The sequence below is a fragment of the Vombatus ursinus genome, unplaced genomic scaffold (genome assembly GCF_900497805.2).
Source record: "Vombatus ursinus unplaced genomic scaffold, bare-nosed wombat genome assembly UNPS02011369.1, whole genome shotgun sequence".
Classification (NCBI taxonomy): Eukaryota; Metazoa; Chordata; class Mammalia; order Diprotodontia; family Vombatidae; genus Vombatus; species Vombatus ursinus.
This window is the reverse complement of record NW_020951147.1, coordinates 2,379,157-2,394,007: the sequence shown is the minus strand read 5'-3', so window position 1 is coordinate 2,394,007 and position 14,851 is coordinate 2,379,157.

Here is a 14,851-nt window from a genome sequence, read left to right as displayed (position 1 = left end):
GAGAGAGAGAGAGAGAGAGAGAGAGAGAGAGAGAGAGAGAGAGAGAGTGAGAGAGAGAGTGGAGGGGGAGAGAGAGACAGAGAGAGAGAGGAGCCAGCCAGCAAGAGCCTGGAGCAAGCCCGATTCTACAAAGGGGTCCCCTCACCCCGCAAAAGCCTCCTGACAATGCTGTCATTGTCAAGCACAAAGGGTTGGTAATTCTTAATGAATACTCCATGGGGCCTCTTGACTAAATAGTGCTCTCCATGGCCCAAATCTGTCAGCTGGAAGCTTCTCCCGCCCTGGCGAGTGAGTGAGTGGCACGGCCAGACGGGAATGCAGCAGACCTAGGCAGCTGGCAAGAGCGCCCTGGGCACACAGGCCTTAGGGAACCTAGTCTCTGAAATAGAGAAAGCCAGAACTACAAAGAACCCTGCCAACCGTCAAGTGCAAGACTCTCGTCCCAGAGAGGGAGAAACTGAGGTCCAGAGGCGGAGGGACTTGCCCAAGGTCACACGGCTGGCCGGTGCTGTGGTCTTTTGACTTCCAGGCCAGTGTTCTTGTTCCTACACCACCTCAGTTCTCAGTCTGTGCTCTGTTCCTACTATTTTCTGTTCCTTTCCCTCTCTTTTTTCTCCTGTTCTTCCTCCTTCCCATTAGAGTTTGAGTTTAAATATGGATTCGGACCCATTGATGGTTTTGTTGGTAATAATTATACTGGCACGGTTCATTCTGTGGTCCTGTCTTGGGACTTATATTGATTATCGACTGGCTCAGAGACGGCCCAGCAAGCCCAAGCAAGACTAGGCTTCTCAGCAGCCGGTATGGATTTTGACCAGAGGTGGAGTAGTTCTGGATCAAGAGTAAAGGGTGCCTTCTCCGGGATCCTTCTTTCTTGGGAATGACCTTAGCTTCCAGCTCCAGAAGGACAAGCTAGTTTGGCGGGGGTGGGGGGGGGGCTTCTGGTGTCCGTGGGGACAGCTAGTCCAGGAATGGCCTGGGTGAAGTTCTGCTGTTCTGCTCTGTTCCCTGAAACTTGGGCTTATCCCGAGCTGATGTAGAAATGTAGTCTAGTAGCTAGTGGAGAAGCTTGCTTTGCCTGGAAGGGCTGTCAGAAGAGGGGGACAGAGAGAGCCAGCAGAGGGAGGGCAGGAAGGGGAGGAAAGGGAAGGCAGGGAGAGGAGGAGAGGGAGGGGAGGGAAGGGAGAGCAGGGAGAAGAGGGAGAGGAGGGGAGGAAGGGCAGGGAGGGGAGGGAGAAGAGGGAGAGGAGAGGAGGAAGAACAGGGAGAAGAGGGAGAGGAGGGGAGGAAGGGCAGGGAGGGGAGGGAGAAGAGGGAGAGGAGAGGAAGAAGAACAGGGAGGGAAGGGAGGGAAGGCAGGGAGAAGAGGGGAGGGAGGGCAGGGAGAGGAGGGGAGGAAGAACAGGGAGGGGAGGGAGGAGAGGGCAGGGAGAGGAGGGAGGGCAAGGAGAGGAGGAAGGGGAGGGGAGGGAGGGCAGGGAGAGGAGGGGAGGGAGCAGCTCTGCTTTGATGGGACCATAGGACCCTATATCTAGAGCTACAAGGACCTCAAAGATCATTGAATCCAACCCCTTCATTTTATAGATGAGGAAACTGAGGCAGAGAAAGGTGTAGTATAGATTAAAGGTAGGATACCTCATTTATCACAAGAATAAGTGGAGCACAAATAGGAAGAGTGGACACTCACCTATATCATGGGTTTTGAGGGCCTCTCACCCCTCCCATGATCGTTCATTACCACCCCTCATTTCGCCATTGTTGACCCATGGGAGATAGATAGAGTAATCTGTCCCTCCCCTGGTAAAGGCACATAAAACATCCTGACCAGGGTTTACTTTAAGGAAACAAACTGCAGAAGGCTTTTCTGTTGCCCTTGTCTACACTGCCACTCCTTCACTCGCCAGGGCTGACCTTCTGGCGATAAGCTTCTCTGCACCCAGCTAGGCTGATCCTCAGACAGAATTGACAGAATTCTCCATTTAACTCTCTGATCTCCTTTATCTGGCCTTGGACATTTGATGGTTGTGTGACCCTGGTCAAGTCCCTCCCTCACAGGGTTGTTGTGAGGATCAAGGGAGATAATCTTCATAAAAGTGCTTAGCACAGTGCCTGGTACATGGTGCCCTTCACTTTCTACATTCTATTTGGATTTATAAAAGAGAAATGAATAATGGCGGGGATGGGGGGGTGACATCACTGGAAAAGAAAATTGAATACAACAGTGTGACTGGCACATGCTCACTTGAGAGGGATTCACCTCAGGCAGCAGGTCATTTTCTTTCTTGGGATTTGCACTGAGTGTTGGGGAAGGCACGTGTCCTTCAAGTGGTCACAGTGCTAAGGAATCTGACTGAATGACCGCTGTCCATGTGGAGACATATCGATGAATTTCCTCGTTCACTTGTCCCTCCGTTCTTCAGTTTTCAAGGATCTAAAAGTTCACATGTTGGTACTCCATCCACCTGTGACTGGTAGGCTTGCAGAGCTGTGGCCAAGGATGATTCCGCTCCAAGTGGCTGGCCTTTTGGTGATGGAGCTCTCCACACTGACCGAGGCTGGCCTTTGACCAGGAGCTGCCTGGGCCAGGACCCAAAGCCTTCCCAGCATGGCAGGACCTTCCAGAGTTCATGTCCTCTAGGGAAAGCCCTGATCACCTCTGGAAATGCCTGTATTGGAGAAACTTATGTTAGAGAAAGTTAATGGTTGTGCTTAAGGCAGCAGGGCGGTTTTTCCATTTCAAAGCTGAAATCATAACAACTGACATCTCTATAAGGCTTTAAGTTTGCAAAACATTTTATAAACATGTGAGTTATTGTGATGTTCAACTTAGGCTTCAAAGGGTATAGTGACTTATCCAGGGTGACATGGCTTGTGAGTGTTGAAGAAGGGATTGGAATTCAGGCTGTTCTGACTCTAAATTCAGGGTTCTAGTTCCCAGGTCATGCTGCCCCTCAATTCAATGTTATTAAGAAAGTGATGGAAATTCTTCTTAGGTCTCAAATTCTCTTGTATCTACTTATCTATGTATATCTTTATTAGAGTGAAGGCTCCTTGGGGCAGAGTGTGGTTTTTGCTCATCTCCTGGTATTCTTAGTGTCTAACAGTATCTGGTAATGAATCAGTCAATCAACATTTATTAGGCATCTGCTACAATCAGGCACCTGCTAAGCACTGGGGATACATAAAGAGACAAAAGACAGCCCCTGCCCACAAGGAGCTTACAATCTAAAGGGAGAGACGATACAAACAAATATTGACCAAGCCAGTTATTCACAGGCTAAATAGGAAATAATTAACAGAAAGAAGGCACTGGGGATTAAGAAGGGTTGGAGAAGACGAGATTAAAAGAAGCTGGGGAGGTCAGTCAGAGCCTGAGCAGAGGAGGAAAAGCGTTCCAGGCCTGGAAGACAGCTGGGGAGAGCCAAAAGATGGTGGGCCACTGTGTGGAAGAGCTGTGTGGGGGAGTAAGGTGTAAGGAGACTAGCAAACTACTTGTCCAGAGCAGGTGCTAATCTAATAAATCATATGATTATGAATAATAAATCAAAATAATCTAATAAATCATAAAACATAAATGCTTATTAGATTAGACTGGTTTCTGACCAATCCAGGCATAATGGGGGAAGATGGTGCTGAAGAGAAGAGGCAGATCTGGGGATGGAAGAGACAAAGAGATGGCCGGCTTGGGGCAGATTCCACGAGAAGAACCAGTCTAGTGCCTCTTCTGACCCTCAAATAAAGACACGACTGTCCCAAGTTCTGACCTCCAGGCTAAGCATCTCGTTACGTCAATGAAGCCTCATATGGCATGAGCTCAAGGCTTCTCCCCATCTGGCTGCCATCCAGGTTATCGATGTCCTCCCCCCTCATTTTTTTAAGACTGAGTCTCTCCATCTGCCCCAGGCTGGAAAGGTAGAGGCTACTGAGAGCCCCAGTCTCACTCCTGCCCGGCATGGCAGCTTTGACTACCTTTGACTACCTTTGACTACTGGATCAAGTTGATAGATGACCTGGTGATCTCCCCTGCTCTGGGGGGCTGCCATATTGGTGCTGCACACCCAGTCAGCACTGTCCACTGCAGCTCAAAACTCTTGCTCTTGTGATCTGATAGCATCAGCCTCCCTGGGACTGGATTAGAGGGGTGCTTCCTCAAAAGTGGCCCCCAGAACTTAACGAGGGTGAGTTTGGGGATGTTTCGTGTGATATAAGGAATAAATATTTGGATTTTTGTAACTCTTCAACCTGATCATAATGTCCTGTAATGGCTCAAATCCCAGCCTGGAATTATGTGAATGAGGCTGGATTTGAACCGAGGTTTTCCTGCCTCTCGGGCTGGTGCGTAGACTGACCCTATGCTCAGTGCTCTCTCTACCACACCATCTCTGTGACAGATACTTGGTCCTAAAAGACATGACAACCCTGGATTGACCCTAAGAATACCTATTCTTTTTTTTTTTTTTTTGGTTAGGCAATTGGGGTTAAGTGACTTGCCCAAAGTCACACAGTTAGTAAGTGTTATGTGTCTAAGGTCACATTAGAACTCAGGTCCTCCTGACTCCAGGGCTAGTGCTCTATCCACTGTGCTACCAAACTGCCCCAAGAATACCTACTCTGGAACTTGGGCAGCTGGTTGTATCAGTCCATCAAAGGGTAGGCAGGCACAGTTTTGAGCCTTTTGGGGTTGTTTTCTCAATTGCTTTCCAGAATGGCTGGACCAATGGGCAGCTTTGCCATCTGAACCTCAGTGTGTCTGCCTTCTCATAACTTAGGTAAGCAGTACAGACATACCTTTGCTTCCTCCCTGTCTAGATCCCTGCCTGCATGGAGCCCTGGCCCTCTGCATTCCGTACACTAGGCCACTTGGGAAATAGAACTGTTTCCTAGGGATCCCGTAAGCTGAGGGGGAAGGGATCTGATGGCCGGAATCCCACCGGTCCAAGGCCGGTGCAACCTCTCTGGCCCAGAAATCTCTGGGCAATGTCAGCATTTCCTTTTGGGCTCTGTCCCTTAGGGCTCCTAACTCAATCCGAGGAGGGGCCCTTCCCTTTCCCCTTTAGAGACTTAGCATGGGTTTAACAAGGAAGGCTGGAGTGTGGGGCCCTGTCTCCCGGCAGCTGAAGCTGGGCAGAGCCTGGCAGCCTGTTGGAGGGAGGCGGGGGTCAGGGATGGAAAAGCTGAGCTGCCTTCAATACGTCATCATTGTCCAGAGAGCTAGGAGATGACGTCGTTCGTGCTAGCCTCCTCTTCTGAAGAAGGTTCAGTGTTTCAGCCCCAGGGCTGGCCCAGCTAGCTGGAGATTGAGGTATAGGGGGAGACATAGCCTCTGTGTGTGTGTGTGTGTGTGTGTGTGTGTGTGTGTGTGTGGGTGTGTGGGTGTGTGGGTGTGTGGGTGTGTGAGCGTGTCTTGAGGGGTAAGGGGCTGCCTTATAGGAATAGTCACAGAAAGGCTCAGGGACGGCCGCTGAGCTGCCGTGGATGTCGGAGAGGTGCCCCATCCCTCTGCCCTTGTTCTGGGCCCCCAGCTTCATCCTGCTCAGAGCTGGGCCAGCAGGCCAGAGCCAGCGAATTGGGCCCATCCACAGAAACCTCCATTGTGGCTCTCCCCAGAGCGTGACTCACCCCTGGCTTCTAAAAATAAAAACCGTTAAGTCATGAAATGGAGTATTTCCTTTTTAAGCCAAATGCGTCTGTCGAGGGATACACAACTGTCTGCCGCAGGGAGGGAGAGCCCAGCCTCTGGCCGTACTGCTGGGCTTAGCCTGTGCCCGCGCTGGGCGTGCTGGATTGGGGCCCCCTCCTCAGACAGCTCTCACGCCTGCTCAGGCCGCCCAGGGAAATTAGGGGCTGGCCCTGCTTTTGGTCCTCTCCTTGTGGCATCTCTGAGCCCAGAGCTTGTCTCGGTTCCTTCAGGGTAGGCCAAGAGCGCGGGGAGGCTGGGCTGACCCCGTACACACTTATACCCCCATTCCCCCATAGCAGAAATGTTGCCTCTGTTTATTAATAGAAAGCAAAGCTGTATTTCTCCTGAGCCGGATGGATTCCACAAGCTGCCGGCTCGTTACTTGGGCTTTGTCGTGACCCTGTCTTGGACAAACATATGATTTATCGGTTTCCCGGGTCACGTCCTCAAGTCGGCCCCCCCTGTAGCCCCTCTGACTTCCTTTCTCCCAGCTGGCGGAATGATCATGTGGGCAGGTCTGGCCTCGGCAGCTTCTGAGGACCCGTGTGAGTTACGGCCCTAGGACCGGGCTGGACACGTGGGCCAGAAAGCGACGGGCCCGAGTGGCTCGGGCCTGGCTGCCGGCCCAGGGTCTGGACATGGTGATGGGGAGGGGGATGCCCACCCATGTCCTGAGACTGTCTTCCTTTCCTGACAGGGGCTTGCTTTCATATGGGCAATGTTGTCAAACAGAATCGACCCTGAGTCCCAAGCCCAGCCTCCCAGCCCACAGTACCCCAGTCAGTAATCCCTCTCACCCCAGCCAGACTGTTTGCATCTGTCCCTCAGACAGACTGTGCATTCCCGCCTCTGGGTCTTCTCCTCAGCAGGTGACCCAGAGCCTTCTGCCATCTGTCCACATCCCACCCATCCCCCAAGGGTCCCCTCCACCTAGTCCCTAAGCAGCCCTCCATGGTGAGGGCCTCAGTGTAAGGGTAAACACCCGGCGGGATCTGTCTCTCAGAATTTGCTGTGCCTGGTATAGTGCCTTGTACATAATAGATGTTTCGTAGAGGATGAGAGGTGGAGGTGGTGCTGGGGGGAGCAAGAGGGACAGCTGAGCTGGAGCAAATTCGGGCTCTGTTCTTGACAACCCGGGGAGTCCTGAGGGCTCCCTACCCCGGGCCTCAGCCTTCTAATAGTAAAGACGAGTAGGTTGTGCTAGACAGCTGAAGATTCTCTCCAGCCCTGATGGTCTAGGCCCCAACGTCCTTCCTAGCCTTGATATTATTATCTCTGTTCTAAGGGCCCTCCCAGCTCTGGCATTCCCTGTTTGAAGGGCCCTCCCAGCTCTGGCATTGCCTGTTCTAAGGGCCCTCCCAGCTCTGGCATTCCCTGTTCTACGGGCCCTCCCAGCTCTGGCATTGTCTGTTCTAAGGCCCTCCCACCTTTGACATTCCCTGTTCTAAGGGCCCTCCCAGCTCTGGCATTCCCTGTTCTAAGGGCCCTCCCAGCTCTGGCATTCCCTGCTCTAAGGGCCCTCTCAGCTCTGGCATTCCCTGTTCTAAGGGCCCTCTCAGCTCTGGCATTCCCTGTTCTAAGGCCCTCCCACCTTTGACATTCCCTGTTCTAAGGCCCTTCCAAAGCTGACACATCCTGTTCTGAGGCCTTCCCAGCTCTGATACTCCCTGTTCTAAAGGCCTTCCCACCTCAATTTCATCTCCTCTGTGACTTGTCCTCTTCATTTTCTATAGAGAAAACCAGAGATTGCATCTATAGAGTGCTTTACAAACCTTAAAGTGCCATATCAAGGCTAGCCATTACCAACAACCCTAATCCTCATTAGCTGAGGACACCTTTCCCCCTGCTTGTCTAGGTCTAGTCACACTTCTTATCTTTGGCTGGAGTGGATCTTAGAAGGCATCTGGTACCACCTGCTCGTTTTACATGTAGGAAACTGATGGTCTCCAGCTGTTAGAAACCTCTGGGCACTGGGCAGGGTGGAACATCTGGACTGTCTCTGATGTTTTCAGAGGCTCTGAGGCTCCATGGCATTTGGCGCTCTCCACTGATCCTCCCCCAGCCCTCTGGGTGAAGTATTTCCTGGATGCTCGTAAAGGGGGTGCAAAGAGCCGGGGGTTTCTCCTCCTTGCTGGATGGGCAAGAGGCCAGTGGAGATGGAGAGGCAGAGGCATCCCATGCCTGCTTGCTGAGGGCAGTGACTGGAGGGACCCCTCACTGTGGATGGCCCAATGGTGATCCATCCAATCAGAGGAGGCTGGGAGATGGCTATACTGGGAAGAAAGAGGCGAGTATGTTGGCCCTCGGGATGGGTCTTGGGCTGTCTTGGGGAGCTCTGGGTGCCTGCCCCCAAATAGGTCTGGGTTTTCACAGAGGGGCTTCTCACTGCATGTCTTCGAGAAGGGTCTGGTGGCCCTGTGTGGGGCCTGTTGTCCCAGGAATTTACTCACTTCATTCTCAAACCAATCCTGTGAGCTACAGCAGACAACTGTTAGAATCTCCGTTTTCAGAGAATAGGAAGCAGTCTCAGTGAGAGGGGGCTGAATGCCCTTGAGCTCCAGGGACCTCTCCTCTAATGTGCTCTGGTAACAGAGGCATAAACTCATGCTGGAGCTTAGAGCTGATGGGGTGGGGGTAGCGGTGATCAAGATCATCACTAGGGGTGGGGAAGCTGTGGCCTTGAGGCCACATGTGGCCCTCTAGGTCCTCAAGTGTGGCCCTTTGACCGACTCCAAACTTCGCAGAACAAATTCTCTTAATAAAAGCATTTGTTCTGTAAAACTTGGACTCAGTCAAAGGCCATACCCGAGGACCTAGAAGGCCGCATGTGACCTTGAGGTCTCAGGCTCTCCACCCTTGAAGTCTGATCTCCTCCCTCACATTATTTTGCCGATTCCTCTTGGGTATGGGTTAGACCAGACAGCTGCTGAGCTTCTTTTCAATGCTCAAATTCTGTCATTTGAGGGAAGCAAAAGCCCACAGGGTGAAATGTGTTACCCCGGGTCACATAGGCAGGGTTGTTGTTTTAATTACAAAGAACCTCTAATGTATCACTATTACACGTGGTCCCATTTTGTAGATAGCCAAACTGAGACTAGGGGACGGATCATTCGTTTATGTGCTCACCAAACCTTTACTGGGGGCCGCTGTAGCCAAGGCTTTGGTTGGCACTTTCCCCCTGTGAGTTCATTAGCACCCTCCTCCTCCTCTACACACACGGTTCACTGTGTGTAACCTACAGCCTTGGAGAGCCACTGAGAGGTTGTGACAAGCCCAGGGTCACATGGCCAGGAGGTGTCTGAGGCATGGCTTGAGTGCGGGTACTCCTGGTGCCAACACTGCACTTCTATCCACCACACCACGGCTGCCCCTCCTGCACAAACTAAATAAGTAAGTTATACAAATTTAGAGATCAGTAGAGGCCCAAAGTGCTTCCAGGCCCCAGGAGAAGTGGGCTCTCCTTGTCTCCTGGCTCCCCTAGGAAAGCTGATGAGGTTTCTGGCTAGGGCATGTTCTGGTTGGGGTGAGGGGAGTATATGGATCGTCACAGAGGGAATGGCCATGGGGGATGGTACCCAGGGGTTGGGTTCTGGAGGAATCAGAGAATGGTTTGGGTGGGCATGTCATTCTAGGCTTTCTCTAGGACTCTATGGCTTTGTGTTTGTCCGGTGGCAGGGGAGAAAGCAGGTATGGGACCCAAATCCTCAGGCTCAAGAGTGGTATGGATTTAACAAATGCTAATGGTGGAGAGGATTTGGGATTCTCAGAATCTCCAAAACTCAAGGTACTTTAGAGATGTAGGCCACCTCACTCCTGAAGAGCAATCCTTTCTATGATATCCCTAATAAATGGTCATCCAGTCTCTACTGGAATACCTCCAGTGATGGGGAACATACTACCTTAAAGGCAGCCCACCCACTTTAGGATCCCTCTGATTGTAGGAAGTTTTTCTGAACTTGTCTCATTGCATCCCCCCCCCCACACTCCCCATCACGCCTGGCTCTGCCCTCTGGTGCCAGGCAGAATGAGTCTCACTTCTTTCCCCCATGAAAACCCTTCTGTGTATCTGCAGGTACGGGTGGATAGCTCGCAGTTCTGGAGCATCAAGCTGTACAAGCCAAGATTTTAAGATGGAAAAGCTTCTGTCCCTCCATGGACTGGACTCCCCTTCCAGGAGAGGCTCATGCCCTGGCCTGAGGCCAGGCTCACAACTTACTTATGCAGAAACATCCTGGACAACAGGTATGTTGTACCCAAGCTCCAGCGTCTGGCCAGGCCGCTTAGAGAGCATTAAATGTCTGTTCAGGCTGGGTCGGGCCATTGCACAGGTCGATTGGGAATCAGACATGATGAAGGATGAGTGACTTTCTGAACAAACGGGAGCTTGTCTTGAGAGTGCGGAGATGACTTTGCTCACCATCCCTTTTAGGTTAGAGCTGCAGCCATAAGAGGCCCTTCTGAGGTGAGGAAAGGGAGGGGAGCTCACTGCAGCCTCTTGGAGAGTGTCCGGGCGGCCCAAGTCCTTGAAAGCAGGAGCTGGGTGTCCCAAGAGGCCCCATGGGAAGTCTGGCGCTGCTGGCTGTCAGGAGCCTTCCTTCTAGGAAGCGGAGACTTGAGGGCCGATGGAACAGGAGCACATTGGGGGATTTCCAAGGGGATGTCACCCCTGGAAAGCCAGCTTTGTGTCGGCTTAACTACCCCAGCCCCAACACATTCCAAGGACGAGAACCTGTCCAGAGCAAGCAAGAGCTCCCACCAGCTTTTTGAGGGGAGAGAGGCTGTTTAGGAAGACTGAACCTTCCAAGGAATCACAGAATCTCCAGTGGGAGACTTCAAGGCAGCCCTGTCCAGCTTGTGACTGAACAAAAAAATCTCTTCTGTGTTCCCAACAGATGTCTGCTGAACTCTTGCTTGGAGGTGTCCAGTGAAAGGGAACTCCCCAAGGCAGCCCATTTCCCCTTCCCTTTAGCCTCAGCCAGTAGGGCATTTTCTCTTATGTCCCCCCTCCCCAGTACAATGGAGGGCAGTCCCTGAGACTTCCAGGCTCCTTGTTATCTTTTTGGTTCATTCCCCCCACCCTTACTCACTGGAAACTAAAAAAAGATCAGTGATTTTGTAACTTAGTAACTTAGATCTCATATTCTAATAAAAAGCAAAACAAGGACAGAGTAATGTCAAGAAAATCCAGCAGTAGCTAACAATCCTAAAGCCTGTGTCTCGAGCAGGCACCTCCTCTCCTCCTAACTCCCAAGGGATGGAAGTCTATGAGTCTAGCCTCTCTGGTGGGAGGGCTGCTCATCTACCTTGGATGTCTACCTGGCATTCAACTCTCACCTGTGACTCCAAGAAGCTGTAGCATGTGCAGAGACCGAAATCCCAATAAACCATCTTAGCAGACAGGCTAAACCAGGTTGGGGGTAACCAAGAGGCATCAAACACGTCAGTGAGTTAAGACGGGGGTCTTCCCCAAGCATGTGAAGACTTCCTCTGGCAGAATGGGTGGATAAGAACAATTTGTTCCAATGGAGTGCTTAGAACTTGGTCAGACCTCAATGGTGTCAAGGTCATTCATTGAATCCAGGCCATCACCAGTCTTGACTTTTGTCTGGCCACTGGACTTCAACGACTCGAAAGAGAGAGTGAGGCTGATGACTTTGTGCAACTCTGCCTCACTTAAATCCAATTTGTGCGCAAATCAAGGCATTGTCTGTGATGTCATTGATCCTCTTTGAAAAAGGACAAATAACGATAACTTTCAAAAGATCTAACATACCAAGCCTGGATCCTTCCTTCTCTGAGAGAGACAGCAACTAATTGCTGTTCATGATGGTTCAAGAGTTCATGACCTGCCATTCCTCTGGGAATGGTGCTCATGGCATTTGGTTGGGCTGATCCCTCCACAGCAGTCACCTTGTAAGTGGCCAGGTCCTTCCTCCAGGCTCTTCCAGATGGCCCCATCATACCCTCCAGAGCTGGTACTCTTCTTATAGTCCCTTGAGGAACAGAATTGCCTCTATGCCACAATGAGGCTTTATGGGGGAAATAACAATTAAACAAATGAAGATTCTTTCTGATCTTATGAGTAGAACTAATTACAAACCACCCATTTGTGTCTTTTGTGTGTCCGTGAAATCAATCTAATGTAAATCACCTTTGGAGCAGAGCCAGCTGATGCCATTTTCTTTAAAAAGTGAGGGTGGGATTACAGAGCTGTCCCTCTGGGACAAAGCCTAAGTATCTGTGAATGATGAGAAAAAAACAAAAGCAGGTATCCCACCCTCCTTGAAGAAGGACCCCTTCAGCTAGGATTTAGAGTTATTGCCTGGTAAGGGGATGGATGGTCTGATTGGCTGTGGATGAAATGGGAGCTTCTAATCTAGACCAAAGGACACCTTCTCAAGTCTGTCTCCTGCTTGAACTCAAGCCCAGAAGGGGTGTTATGTGCTCTGCTCCAGGCTAACTCTAGGAGGACGTGGAGGACTGCCAGGAGAGTATCTCAAGCCTTTGCTTCACTTCATCTCCCTAGAAGTGTTTTTCACATTTACTCATGTGTTTGGTCTAGGGGCAGATTGGCAAGGCAAGTGTCCTTCTTTTGGCTTGGCAAAGACCAGGGCACCAGCCAAGGCAAGGAACCCAGGGAAGGACCAGTGGGTTAAGCCTTCCTTGAACATTGTGTTACCTGCCTCCTCCTGGTGTTCACCCACATTTCTGCCAGATACTGTACTTCTTCTGATGCTGCTTAATTATATAACTCAGATTGGACACATCGAAAATGACGGTCATTCTTATTTCTACAGACCATTAAAGTTTATATGCATCTTCCTCCCAACAGCCCTGGGAAGGACGTAGTGCAAAAATTGTTATTCGATTTTAAGATGGGGAAACTGAGGCTGAGAAGTGAAGAGATTTGCCTTTGGTCATATAGCAGAACCACATTTGAACCCAGATCTTTCCTTCCTTCCTTCCTTCCTTCCTTCCTTCCTTCCTTCCTTCCTTCTTTTCTTTCTTTCTTCCCACTCCTCTCTCTTTCTATTATTATTAGTATTGATAATATTATTGACATTATTATTCCTCAGACCTGGATACAGCCTGTCCAGGAGGAATCTATAATGAAGAAGGCTTCAAAGTGACTTCACTCTAGTTTCGCTCCACAGCAGTAGCTGGCTTGGCCATCACTTCAGTCAAACTAAGTCAGAAGCTGGCGTGGTGTGTGTGTGTGTGTGTGTGTGTGCCTGCGCATGCCTGCGCGCACTCACGTGCATGTGGTGTCCTGGAGCGCTAGCTTGGGGTCAGGGGAAGCAAGAGGGGACTCAGTCCTAGAAATAGGACTCAGAGTAAGAAGAAGCTGGGCGGGAGCTCTCGGGGATGAAACCCCAGGGGAATTCCTGGGATGAATCTGTCCCATTGTTTCAAGGACCCTCATCCCGAGAAGCAGACGGTCAGCGCTTTCCAAAGACATCTGCCCAATTGTTTCTCTTCTATAACTTGACTCTCAGTGGAGCAGGGAAGTGTGGGCATGAGGAAGGAGGGAACAAAAGTGGGAGAAGGACGTCCTCCAGGCACACAATCACCAAAAGAAATGGCTCCCCCTTGGGGGTTTTTTAAACAATCTCTGTCCCACCCACCGACTGGTTGTTCTGTCAGCCCACATGAGGACACTTCGGAGACATCTCTGCCTCTTTTCTCTCTTCATCCACCCTACACCCAGTCCTCCCCCTGCCCCCATCCAGTCGACTGCCAACTCCTCCCCTTCTGCCTGTGATCTCTCTCGTGTCTGAGCCCTCTTTTTCACTCATATTGGTCGTCGTTCTTCTTAGCCAGGACTATTATAGATAACAGCCTCCTAACTCGAAACCTAATTCAACGGAAGGAGCTGGATTTGAGTTTCTTTTTGGTCACCTGTTCATTGTGTAATGGAGAGATGGAGGTGAGACACTGATAGAATGAGGTGGATTTGGGACTGCTTGAATAGTTTGATGTCAGCTTGGCAGGAGGTCTCTAGTGGAGTGCCCTGGGGCTCTGTGCTTGGCCCTGTGCTGCTTAACAAATGACCATTGACTTGGATAAAGGTGTGGATAGCATGCTTCCCAAATTTCCAGAGGACACACAGTTAGGAGGAGTAGCTCACGGGCTGGATGGCAGAGTCGGTATCCAAAAAGGGCTTGACTGCCTAGAGCATGTAGCCAAATCTAGTGATAGAGAGTGAGCCATCCACGGAATGAGGGAAACTTGGTCCTCCCAGGTACTTGTGTGACCATGGGTAATTCTCAGTCCTCCTGGTATCTCTCTAAGAAGAATTTGCACTGGTGATGGGGAGGATGTCCCACACGAGTGAAAGTCCAGGGAACAAAAGGTCAGTTTTTCCATTCTGACTCAAAATATCAATTTCCCAAGAATTAGATGGGGGAGGGGTGGTTCAAGAGCAGTTTGTCTAAACAACATGGCGGCTTGGTAGTGGGCTTTGCAAGCTCCATGTGAGGTGACAGGCGACTATGGCGGCTGAGCACCAACAGGGTTTGAGGCTGCATTATCTGGGGCATGGCTTCCCTCTCCGTTCTCTTCCCAGGCCAAACCTAACCTGGAGGACTGTGGTCAGTTCTGAGGGCCACCATTTGGGAGGATTGTTGAAAGAGTGGACAGCATCCAAAGGAGGGCAACCAGTATGAGGAGGGGCCTCAAGCCCATGTTGGATGAGGATCCACTCAAACAACTGGGCATGTTTAGCCTGAAAAAAGGCATGATGACTGTCTTCCAGTAATGGAAGGGCAGGCACCCGGAGGAGGGATTAGCTTTGTTCTGCTTGGCCCGAGAGGGCAGAACAGGGCAGGGACTGTTGTAGGTGGAAGGTGCATAGAGGCAGATTTAGGCTGGATATCAAAAACTACTTCCTAACAATGAGAGCTGTTCAACTTAGGCTGGGCTGCCTGGGGAGGGGGCCGGTTTCCACCCTTGCTTCCTCCCGCTAGAGGTCTTTAAGAAAGGATGGCAGATGTGTGCTCACATATTGAGGATGGAATGGAGGGGACTCTGGCTTGTCGATGGCCTATGAAATCTCTTCTACCTTGGAGATTCTCATTTGGGCAATCCATTGCACATTTCCATTTGCAGCCAAAGGAGCTGGGTTCAAATTCTGACTCTACTACTTAGTACCTACCTGTATGACTTTGGTGA